Here is a 12,752-nt window from a genome sequence, read left to right on the forward strand (position 1 = left end):
TGTTTTTAATAGCTGATTTGACAAAACTATTCTAAACTATACCTGGGAGAGTGAACTATCAAAGTATCCAAGAAATGATTTATTATTTTTTTAAATAATAAAATAAAGGTGGAAAATAGTATCAAGCAGAGAGAATTTATTTGTGTTATTAAACCATACTATAAAACAAATAATTAAAACAGTGTGGTGGAAATCTGAGAATAAACAGATAAATAGAACAAATATGAAGTTCAGAAACAAACACGGGTGCATATAAAACATGGTAAATGAAAGGGTCTCATATCAAATCAGAACAATGAATTATTTGAATGCTAGGCTAAATAATAAAAGGAAGGTATTAACTTGTTCCCTCATAAAAGATACCAGCTTAATTCCAGAAGTATTCAAGAACTAAGTACGAACAATAACACCATTTTTTAAATCTAGTAGAAAAAGATTATCAACATTTTTCTGATCTTGGGGCATAGAAGTTATGAATAAATAAATATTGTAAGGGTAAAACCAATAAAAGACAATACTGATAGATTTAGCTACCTATAAAGCAAATTTCTTAATGTCAAAAATACCATCAACAAAATTAAAAACTTAATTAAAATTAAAACATGATTAAAAAATTAAAAATGGAAAATTCACTCACACACAAATAGTAACATAAAAGATATTCATGGCAGGAAAAAAAGATTTTCTTCAATTATACACCACTTAGAAATCAACAAAAAATATAATTAAAACCAAAAAATATGTTCAAAAGATATAATAAATAATATAATAAACAGATAATTCGAAAAGAAAAACAGGACTGAATAACATATGAATTTTTACCCTTCTTAATAACAGATTTAAATTTAAGTAACAAAATACTGTATTTTCTCTACCACTTTGGCAATCATTGAAAGAAAGTATGCCAGTTAGTGTGCAAGGAAGTGGTGGCTTTAATCTACTGCTGGTAAAAAGTAAATATTTCCTACTTTCTGGAGGAATATAATGACAGAATGTATCCAAAGCCTTAAAAATGTGCATACTCTTTTAATCATAAAGTCCATCAGAGATATTTTCTAAGATTTATTTCAAGGATATTAATAGCATGTTATTTATGCTTCAAAAAATATAAAACAAAAAAAAGATTAAAGTAAATATTATAAAGTTACTTAAAATGATGCCACAGAATAACAGTGATATGAAAAAAAAGTTCATAAGATATGACTAAGTGTTAAGGCATATTTTAAAATAATACAGTTTTGGGGCACCTGGATGGCTCAGTGGTTGAGGATCTGCCTTCAGCTCAGGGCGTGGTCCGGGGTCCTGGGATCAAGTCCTACGTCAGGCTCCCCACAGGAAACCTGCTTCTCCCTCTGTCTATGTCTCTGCCTCTCTCTCTGTGTCTTTCATGAATAAATAAAATCTTTAGGAAATAATAAAATAAAATAATGCAGTTTTGATTTTGTAAACTCACACACACATACATGTATACACATATGCAAACACAAACACATGACTAACTAGAAGGCTATCTCTCAAAATGCTACCAGTTGTTATCATTGAATGGTGGGATTACAGTAATTTTTGTTTTCTTTCCCAAGCTTTTATGTGTTTATAAAAGCCAACAAATTGTATGTAAATTTAAGATGATGATTTTTTTATTGAAGAAAATGTTACTAAAATAGTAAAGACAAGGAGTAAAGTGATTAAAGTGGAATGAAGTACTTTATATCTCTGAGGAGATGTTTCTTTTCAAGACTAAAAATTATTCTTACAGTTTTTTAACTACATCCTTCTTAAATTCAAGCACCAAGACACAACTGGTTAGAAACAGTCACTGGCAATCTCTGATTTGAATTTAGTTGCTGGAAATACACACTTTAACACCTGGGAAAATAGGCAACTGTATTAGTGGATTTACTTTGTCTTATGGACTATGCCTAAATTGCTTGTTTAGCTCTTAGAAAGTTACTGGTAGGAGCAGAGGGAGGTTTAGAATTTAACAATGTGAATAGTATTTTTTAAAATTCTCTGGTTTATCTTCCCCCAAGGAGATGAGGAGAAAAAAAAACAAAACCGAAATCTTGGCGGCTCCAGGGCATTTTCTATAATGAGACACATATAACTCTCCTGGAATGAAATGGATATTTAATCCATTTTCCTTTCCTGTGCTTTTAGCCTACTGTAGCATCCAACTCTTAAAGCATTTCTACAGCCAGTTGTCAGCAATGGCACCAGACTTACCCTGGCCTGGAATGGCCTAAGGGGTAGCAAAGCAAAGGCCCTCAACTCCCAACCACTCCTCCACTTAGAAACAGATCAAGAAATATCCCCCAGAGATCCCAGGATTCTTTGAGAGCCATGTACCCTGGGGCAGGCCACTTCACATCCCCAGTCCTCAATTCCTCATCTGAAAAATAGGGATGATAAAGCCAAATTTATGGAGTTTCCATAAGGAATAAGTTTTACCAAAAGGATACAAATGGCTTGGGGAGAAGGCCCTACAAATGTACTGCTATTTCAGTGCTATGCTGAAAAAGCCATTGGTTTCAGCAGAATGAGAGTTGAGTCTTCACTGGGGCCGGGTATTGCCAGCACTCTCACGGGTCAGAGACTTGTGGGGCCACCTTTCTGCTTGACCATTGCAGCCACTAGATGGTGTTGACAAAGGGGACAAATAGGAAAAGAATGCTTCTTACCAAAACCAAAATCTAATGTAAATTGAGAAGGAGAGCAATCCATGCCTCCTCTGGTCTAAGTCCTTCGAAATCCCCTCTCAGAGAAATCATTGATGGCAGAAAGGTTTAAGTCCCTTATGTTATTCAAACTTGTACCACAAGCAGAATGTATTTTTCCATCAGCTGTTTCGTGGTAATTCTTCCTCCTCCTCTTGCACTTGCCCTCTCCTTGTGGGTGATACCCGAAATCCTGCCCTCCCTCCTCCTTCTCCATGTCCACTTCACTATTAACTTACTCCACTGCTTTCTACTTCTGCAGAGGAGCCTGCAAGACTAGTTAAAATGAGACGCTTAGAAACTAGCATAATCATCTCCACCGAAAAAAAAAAAAATGAGAAAAGAAGGGAGAGGGTGCTCTTGGAAGATGTTTTGGGGAGTTTTCTGTCTGGGGGACTATCTTTACCACTTTAGGGGGTTTATAGAAATGTCTGATCAATGAATCTAAAATACTAAATCTCCGAGATTATGATTGTTTGCTATTTATGTAATCAAAAGGAAAATCTTACAGGAACATGTTCACAATGTTCCAAATGGCCACCACCAAAAAATACAGCTGTTCTTACTCCAAAGACTTTCTTTCACTAACACTTTTCCAAAGAAATGAGAAGAGTCAAAAGTTAACTATCTGCTTTTTTCAAATAAATTTAAATCCAGCAACATTTATTAAATCTTGATTAGACACATAGCATTTAGTCTAGCCAATACAGTGAAGACCTAAGGAATAGGGCTCAAAATATAGGTTTTGGTGTTTGGTTTCCAATGTTGTTCCCATCATTTACTAGCTGTTTTAGTTTCTTAGGGTTGCAATAACACATGATCACAAACTGGGTGGCTTAAAACAGCAAATTATTTTCTCACGGTTCTGGAGACCAGAAATCAAGGTGTTGGCAAGGTTGGTTGCTTCTGGAGGCTAAGGAGAAATCTATTCCATGCCTTTCTCCTAGCTTCTGGTAGAGCCCAGCAATCTTTGACGTTGCTTGTTTTGTAAAGGTGTCACTCCAATCTCTGCCATATGGTCATGTCTGTGTGTCACAAATCTTCCTCTCCTTTCTTCCTTAAGGAGACCTATCATTGGATTTAGGGCCGACCCTAAATCCAGGATGATCTCATTTCAAAATCCTTACCTTAATGACACCTGCAAAGACCTTATTTCTAAATAAGGTCATATTCACAAGTACTGGGGATTAGGACTTGAACATACCTTTTGGGGACCACTATTCAACCCTCTATACCAGCTCTGTGACTTTGGGCAAGTTATATAAACTTTAAAAGTAAATTCTCCTGTTATTAAGGTGTTATTATTATTAATAATACTAATAATAACTATAGAATCATAATCAAGATTAAGTAAAGTATGTTTATAAAGTGCTTAGTGTATTGCTTGGTTCATATTGAACACTCGGTAATTATTAACTGCCAATGTTACAAGTAGGGCCATTATTTCACTATTAAGCACTCTGCAGGATTCAGTAGTGACAAAGCACAAATCTTTCTCCCACGAGTCTTATCATCCAGGAAAGGATGGATCAATGTGCATACACTGATTCCAGACTTGGCTCTTAACTTCTGTAAACCACAAAGTCCTCAATATTATTAAATACATGGTTGCCTCAGCCCTCTGAGATTGCAGGGGACAGGCTACAGGTTGATGCCTCAGGTGATGATATAAAGACTGACCTCTTTTCCTTTCTAAATCAGCATGGTCTCCTATCTCATCTTCTAGAACCTATCAAGGGAACAGCAAGTAAAAGAAAAAAATGCTGTTGTTCTGGGAATTCTGAAAGGGTGTTCATTCTGAAGTTTTCTACACTGATGAATGAAGGATCGCTTAAAACCCCTGGTCAGAAAGGCCACCTGTGTGACACTCTGCAGACTCTGCGGGTACGGCAGAAGGCAAAAACTCTCCAATAATCTTCCTTCCTTGCCATGGTTTCCTTTTTTTTTTAATAAATTTATTTTTTATTGGTGTTCAATTTGCCAACATACAGAATAACACCCAGTGCTCATCCCGTCAAGTGCTCCCCTCAGTGCCCGCCACCCAGTCACCCCCACCCCACGCCCTCCTCCGCTTCCACCACCCCTAGTTCATTTCCCAGAGTGAGGAGTCTTCCATGTTCTGTCTCCCTTTCTGATATTTCCTACCCATTTCTTCTCCCTTCCCCTCTATTCCCTTTCACTATTATTTATATTCCCCAAATGAATGAGACCAAATAATGTTTATCCTTCTCTGATTGACTTATTTCACTTAGCATAATACCCTCCAGTTCCATCCACGTTGAAGCAAATGGTGGGTATTTGTCATTTCTAATGGCTGAGGAATATTCCATTGTCTACATAAACCACATCTTCTTTATCCATTCATCTTTCGATGGACACCGAGGCTCCTTCCACAGTTTGGCTATTGTGGACATTGCTGCTAGAAACATCGGGGTGCAGGTGTCCTGGTGTTTCACCGCATCTGTATCTTTGGGGTAAATCCCCAGCAGTGCAATTCCTGGGTCGTAGGGCAGATCTATTTTTAACTCATTGAGGAACCTCCACACAGTTTTCCAGAGTGGCTGCACCAGTTCACATTCCCACCAACAGGGTAAGAGGGTTCCCTTTTCTCCGCATCCTCTCCAACATTTGTGGTTTCCTGCCTTCTTAATTTGCCCCACTCTCACTGGTGTGAGGTGGTATCTCATTGTGGTTTTGATTTGTATTTCCCTGATGGCAAGTGATGCAGAGCATTTTCTCGTGTGCTTGTTGGCCATGTCTAGGTCTTCCTCTGTGAGATTTCTCTTCATGTCTTTTGCCCATTTCATGATTGGATTGTTTGTTTCTTTGGTGTTGAGTTTAAGAAGTTCTTTATAGATCTTGGAAACTAGCCCTTTATCTGATACGTCATTTGCAAATATCTTCTCCCATTCTGTAGGTTGTCTTTTAGTTTTGTTGACTGTATCCTTTGCTGTGCAAAAGCTTCTTATCTTGATGAAGTCCCAATAGTTCATTTTTGCTTTTGTTTCTTTTGCCTTCGTGGATGTATCTTACAGTAAGTTACTGTGGCCAAGTTCTAAAAGGGTGTTGCCTGTGTTCTCCTCTAGGATTTTGATGGAATCTTGTCTCACATTTAGATCTTTCATCCATTTTGAGTTTATCTTTGTGTCTGGTGCAAGAGAGTGGTCTAGTTTCATTCTTCTGCATGTGGATGTCCAATTTTCCCAGCACCATTTATTGAAGAGACTGTCTTTCTTCCAGTGGATAGTCTTTCCTCCTTTATCGAATATTAGTTGACCATAAAGTTCAGGGTCCACTTCTGGGTTCTCTATTCTGTTCCATTCATCTATGTATCTGTTTCTGTGCCAGTACCACACTGTCTTGATGACCACAGCTTTGTAGTACAACCTGAAATCTGGCATTGTGATGCCCCCAGATATGGTTTTCTTTTTTAAAATTCCCCTGGCTATTCAGGGTCTTTTCTGATTCCACACAAATCTTAAAATGATTTGTTCTAACTCTCTGATGAAAGTCCATGGTATTTTGATAGGGATTGCATTAAACGTGTAAATTGCCCTGGGTAACATTGACATTTTCACAATATTAATTCTGCCAATCCATGAGCATGGAATATTTTTCCATCTCTTTGTGTCTTCCTCAATTTCTTTCAGAAGTGTTCTATAGTTTTGAGGGTATAGATCCTTTACCTCTTTGGTGAGGTTTATTCCTAGGTATCTTATGCTTTGGGGTGCAATTGTAAATGGGATTGACTCCTTAATTTCTCTTTCTTCAGTCTCATTGTTAGTGTATAGAAATGCCACTGATTTCTGGGCATTGATTTTGTATCCTGCCACGCCACCAAATTGCTGTATGAGTTCTAGCAATCTTGGGGTGAAGACTTTTGGGTTTTCTATGTAGAGTATCATGTCATTGGCGAAGAGGGAGAGTTTGACTTCTTCTTTGCCAATTTGAATGCCTTTAATGTCTTTTTGTTGCCTGATTGCTGAGGCTAGGACTTCCAATACTATGTTGAATAGCAGTAGTGAGAGTGGACATCCCTGTCTGGTTCCTGATCTTAGGGGAAAGGCTCCCAGTGCTTCCCCATTGAGAATTATATTTGCTGTGTTGCCATGGTTTCCTATCACTCTTTCATACTTTGGGACAATAGAATGTATGAAGGTATAATCTAAAGCCTATATGCACAATTTATTCTTTCCACAATGTCAGCCACCACAAGTGGAAGTCAGCATTATCACAAAATGAGAAGGAATGTCAAAGGAATCAATTAACAACAAGTGGAGTATTAATGGATAGAATATCCACCGAGGTAATGGATTAGGCATACAGAAACACACGTATATACAAATGAGAAGAACTGTGTACAACAAAAAATTCTCACAATACCATGATTCTCAGTCGCTGAAAAAAAATGTGGAATTATTCTCAGTTGAATTTCCTTCTTAGTCTTAAATTTGTTCACTTATCTGTGGGACACAAATACCTAGCAGAAAAGTACAAGTTTCACCCAAATTAGTTAATGAGATATACACCCCAAATAACCGGTTGGTAAGAAAGTCCCAAATTTTCATTCCATTTATCAAGTAGTTTCATATATTTAGTAAAAATAATCAGATTTTATATAGACATGACCTTTAACATCTATATGTTAGTTAATTGTATGCCAAACCTTTGAGGATTAATTTAAATGAATCCTAATGAAAAGGGTAACAACACAAGCTTAACAAAATAAGGGGTTCGAACTGGGTGGGGAGGAAGTTTTTTGTTTGTTTAATTCTTAAACAACAACAACAACAAAAGCAAACAAATATATAAGAACAATAGGCTGACACGTTGTGAGCTTTTAAATTTTTTTAAGTAAAAGATCTTGGGAGGCAAAGAAAAGAAGTATTTTAATGCCTAAAATCCAAGGATGTGAAGAGAAGAGCATAAACCATTTCTTTGTTCGGATTTAGCTACACATTTTTTTGTGAAGGCTGCTCTATTTGGAGCTGACAGGGTGAATGAGAGGGCCTATTGGCCTGGTGGTTACATGATCCTATGCAAAATGCAGATGGCAATAGAAATCATTCCCCATATGCCCTGACTTGGATCATCCCCTGTGCTCTCTGCAGAAAAGGATTATTCTATCCAACTCTGTGGTCAGTGGTAAAACTATTTGTTGAACTATCCCAAAGTACAGAGTCTGTTCTATTGACGAATTGATGACTCAAGGGGTTAAACAAATGATTTGGTGTTTTCTTCCCATGGAAAAGAAAATGAATGATGAATTCAGATGAGGCCATTATGGAAATTGAAATCTGAGATGGTAATAGAATGAGGGACTCCAACCCTGGAGCGACAGAATCATGAAATCCAAAAGGAAATGATATTCTGGGATCCAATGACACAGCCAGAGATGGACTTGTCACAACTCATAGGTATGATGCCAAGCTTTGCCCTGGTGCTTAAGGAGAAAGAAAACCTTGGCTCTATGTTCCCTTTTGGAAAGTCACCCCAGCTGCACAGACATAGTTGTCAACTACTAAATCTTGTAGAAAATAAAACAGAAAAGGATCACTCCATTGATCTCCAATTAAATGCCACATGCATACCCAGAACCAACCTAAGTTGCGTGCAGCACTCTAAATATTCAAAAACTAAACACTAAAGCTATTTAACATACTTTTAAGGTGTTGGCCTCTTGGAAATCTTAGGGAATGTTATTATGAGAATCAAAATCAGAAACATATGTAGCATCCATCTTTTTTTTTTACCAGACTCAGAAGATTCCCAGAATCGTTGAAGAGCAGTAGCAGAGATGTGCAATGGAAGGCAAAATGAAGTAGCTCTGTTCATTTGTAGGTCTGGGATCTCTAAGAAGGGCAGAAGATCATAGATGATCAAGGCATATATTTTCTCTCATCACACTCAACTGTCTTGCTAGGTTTTGAGTCTGGAGTACAAACATGAATTTCCATCAGTATCCATTAGATACTGTCATCAGGAGTATCCATGCCTCCACATAGAACTTCAGAGGATCACAGGCTTGCCACAGATCCCCTTTTATCCTAAAAAGTATAATGTCTTAGTAAGTGCAATGTCTAGGTCACCATGTATCAGTCTATTTCTCATACCCATTCTCACCAGAGAGTCCTTTTGACCTTTCCCTCATTTCTTCTAAGAGGGGTAAAGTTATAGAAATGTCTTTCCTTGGAGACTCTGGAAAATTAAGGGAAAAAAATAATTAGAAGTTAAATTAAATTAGAGAATATCCTTAGAAAGGATAAAGGACATGAAATACTTCACTACCAGGGATTTAAATGTCTCCAGGGATCAGTGAATCCCCAAATGAAATCTAAATCCAAGGCTACTTGACAATTCCATTTTTAAAATGTGATGATAGTTTACATCTTCGTCCACACTGAACATATGCCTTTTCGCTTCAAGGACTTTTTGGAAGAGAAGAGTGACACAAAATGCAACACGAACAAGGAATGAAAATTGCTTTGGACATTGTACTTTGGACATCCAAACCCAGGAGATGCCAGGCTCTGACACTCCATATTTCTTTCTTTGATCTGACTCTTCAAACACAATCCATGTCCTGGCAAATTTCCCTAGTGTCCCTGGTAAGCTTCAAAGTAAACCGCTGGTTGGCCCCAGTACCTCTACATTGGCTTTCCCTCATTGTTTTTATGTACAAAAAAGAAAGGAAAAAAAGAAAAGAAAACTCAGTGGGCATTTTACATGTGTTTTTCATATTGTCCCTTAATCATTCAGTTTGAAAGTAAATGGAAGAGGAATGAGAAGTTGAAGTACTTGGGTTGGGGTGAGAGCTTCAGACTCTTAGAAGCCAACGTTAATGTGTAGGGCATTTAATATAGTTCTGGAACATCTGCAGGGCAGCTGTCTTATGTAGACCAGGTTCACAATAACCTTTCATTACATGTCACCACAGAATGAGAAACAGGCTTGTGGCTGTGAGTAGTGTGTATATGTGTGTATGTGTGCGTGTGCACACACACACGTGTGTGTAATTTGTAGGAAATCTAACTGATGTGGTTTAAATTGAAAACAATGACAAATAATTTGAACCTGTTTTAAAAATATGATTATGAACACCCCCCAGGGATATGCCAAGTAATTATTGAATTAATGACTCAGGAATGTTGTTTTTCTCTATATATGTTGAAAAACAGAAACTTAGTCAATTGTCTTCAAGACAACATAAAACAACTACATGATTCAAATATCCAACCAAGTTGGAATTGCTTGTCTTACCAGAAAGATGAGCCTTTCTGCATGCCTGCCCAGGGTCACATGGAACAACTCAGCAACTTTTATCTCCCTCAGTCTTGTTCTCATTGTGGGCAGAGGCTCTCCACTAAAGATCATATCTTGTGCTTTCATCCCGTAGTTCCTGCTGGGAGCCATAGAACTTGGATGCTTCTCCTGGTTCTCTCTTGCTGATCACGTAGCAAAGACAGTGCCCCGTATACCTATCCTCTGTTTCAGAATGATCAGAACCTTTCTTTAACTGTGTTCTGTGGACATTTTCTATGAAAGTTAATTCTTATTCTATGAGAAGATAATCTCATAGTCTGATAAGTGTGAGAAATACCAAATTAAACAAGATTCCTTACTATAGGACTTCTCAAAGCCTTTAATTTGCCAGTGTGTATTATGTATCCAGAAGGGATAAAGTAGGTTTGGTCCCATTGGATCTTTCCCTGGGGTTCAGAGAACACTTTTAAAATTCATAAAATTATCTTGTGTCTATTTTTTTTCCTACCACTCAAAATATTTGAAAGTTTGAGTCAGCCCTCCATAATGATAGGCAGTGAATTTTATTTGCCTCTATAAAGCATCCTTCATCCTCTACTTAAAGGACACTATGGAAAAAATGAGAAGAAAACAATTCACCTACTTTTGAGGAATCAGAAATATTAATACCTAACCTATTTCTGAAAATTTGCAACTCATTGCTATTTGTTCATGATGATTCTTTTTTTTTAAGATTCTATTTATTTATTCATGAGAGACACAGAGAGAGAGAGGCAGAGACACAGGCAGAGGGAGAAGCAGGCTCCATCACGGAGCCCGATGTGGGACTCCATCCCAGGACTCCAGGATCACGCCCTGAGCTGAAGGCAGGTGCCAAACCGCTGAGCCACCCAGGGATCCCCAATGATGATTCTTTTTGAAATTATTTTTATTCTTTCTTTCTCTTTTTTTCAAATGCTATAACTTGCTGTAATTAAAAAGTTCGAAAAATGTTTTTTGAAGGCTTTCCATTATCAGCTATGTCAAGAATGGCAGGGCATACCTAAGCAATGTCACCAAAATAAAAAGAAAAGATACAAATCTACTAAATACCTAGACTGTGAGTCAACTGGGATCTGAATGCCTTGAGTTGAACCAAGCAAGGGTGGAAATGACTAAAATAAAGGACATCCAGGCTACTGATAGTAAATTACAGCTGGGAATGAAATTAAACTCTTAAATTTAAGGAAAATTTGTTTTGGGATATGTTTCTGCGTGTGTGTGTGTGTGTGTGTGTGTTATTGTGTAAAGGGCATAGTCTTGGAGGTAAGATTTTCAATGGATAAAGATCCAAACAAGCTGGAAAATTTTAGTAAAATAAATGATGAGTGGAAAGTGCATCCAGATGGAAAAATAGAAAATTAAAATTAAATTTAAAAACAACCTAAGGGATCCAAAGGTCTGCAAAAGGAATATTCTATGACTGGAGAACATGTTTAAGACATACGTAACTTCATCACTATGCAGATTGTACAATATTTCTTATGCAGCCCCATAAATGTGCCCAAAGATAGCATTTTAAGCTACACAGAAAATACCAAAGCCCAGACATATTTCAATGCCAGTCCCTGGGCAGGCTGGCCTAAGGCAAGATATTCTGGAATACCTGGTTATCTGGCAGACTTTCCTTGACTGCAGCATTTTGGGTCCAAACAAGCATTTATTTCAGCCTCTCTGATCCTTTCATATGGTAAAGAAGCAATTAAAGAATACTGGCTTTATTTTTTGAGGCATTGGTTTTGATAGACCTCAAAGGAAATGGAGGGGGATGAGAGGAGGGAAGGGGAGTAATGTGTTTCACAGCTTCAAATCAAACTGTTGGAAAAATGTCCAGAAAGCAATTCAAAGTGAAAATATTTGCTTTCTGGCTAAACAGCCAGTAGCTTTTTATTGCAAAATGGAAATAAACAGTGATGCTCATTTATACCAAAAAAGGGCAATCTACAAATAACCCAAATCCCAAAATAAAGGTATTGCCTAACAGACTAGGATATGATTCACTAAGGTCTTAACTTCAGTTTCCTAAATGGTTACAGCACATAGATTGGAGTGGGCTAGGGTTGTGATTAATAAAAAGTCTCAAATATTCTCTTCTGAGTCTAAACCCTAGAAGGCCATGGCCAATATGATCTGTGCTTTTCATTTTATTTATTGGACAAATGCTTTTTCTCCCTTACAGTACTCTGGGATGCCAAAACCTATGTCAAGGCCTTATACACTGACAATAACAGTAGAAAGTCACACTGAAATGACCTTAAGTGAGAGATGTTCCTATGAAACTGTTCTATCTAATGGCCAATAACTTACAAAAAAGAGAGAGTGAAAAACAACTACAAAATTAATAAGGCTCCCAATAAGGAAATAGGAGTTGACCAAGAAAAAGAAAGGAATAATAATAGTATTCACTTATTCATTCATTTGATAATGTATTGACTACATACTGCACTGAGTATTGCAGATACAAAAAGAAGTAAAAAGTGATCACCTGGTGAGGAAGACAGGGGTCAACAGATAGATCACTGAAGATGCTCATGTGTAAACACAGATACTTACACCCAAATAGCAATTTCAAGGTTTCAGAGCATTCCAGCCACATTATCTCACTTGGTCCTCATCACATCCTTTCTATTAAAAATCAGGCAGGCAATATATGAGAATACAAAGTCAGAAAGGTTGAGTTTTTTTCCAACCTAGTGCCAGTGAGGGTGAGAATTGAGACTTGAGCTCTGATCTTTT

The sequence above is a fragment of the Canis lupus genome, chromosome 32, assembly GCF_048164855.1.
Source record: "Canis lupus baileyi chromosome 32, mCanLup2.hap1, whole genome shotgun sequence".
Lineage (NCBI taxonomy): Eukaryota > Metazoa > Chordata > Mammalia > Carnivora > Canidae > Canis > Canis lupus.